Source organism: Gekko japonicus, unplaced genomic scaffold (assembly GCF_001447785.1).
Source record: "Gekko japonicus isolate JY-2015 unplaced genomic scaffold, Gekko_japonicus_V1.1 scaffold1064, whole genome shotgun sequence".
NCBI classification, from domain to species: Eukaryota; Metazoa; Chordata; class Lepidosauria; order Squamata; family Gekkonidae; genus Gekko; species Gekko japonicus.
In genome coordinates this window covers 441,772-441,985 of record NW_015176004.1, presented here as the reverse complement: position 1 = coordinate 441,985, position 214 = coordinate 441,772, and positions in this window count along the sequence as shown.

Below are 214 nucleotides of genomic sequence, written 5' to 3'. Positions count from 1 at the left end.
GTTGATTGTATTTGTATAATACAATTTGTGCAATCTGCTTTACAGCTATAAATAAAATAAAAATGTAAAAGTGCGCCATTTGGGCTGGATCATGACCAGGGGTCATTTCATAGAAAAAGAGGTGCAGGAGCTCAGTAGCATAACTCATTGGCATAACTTATTTGCATATGCTATACCCTCTGACATCAGCAGAAGTGTCATAACTGCCCTCACA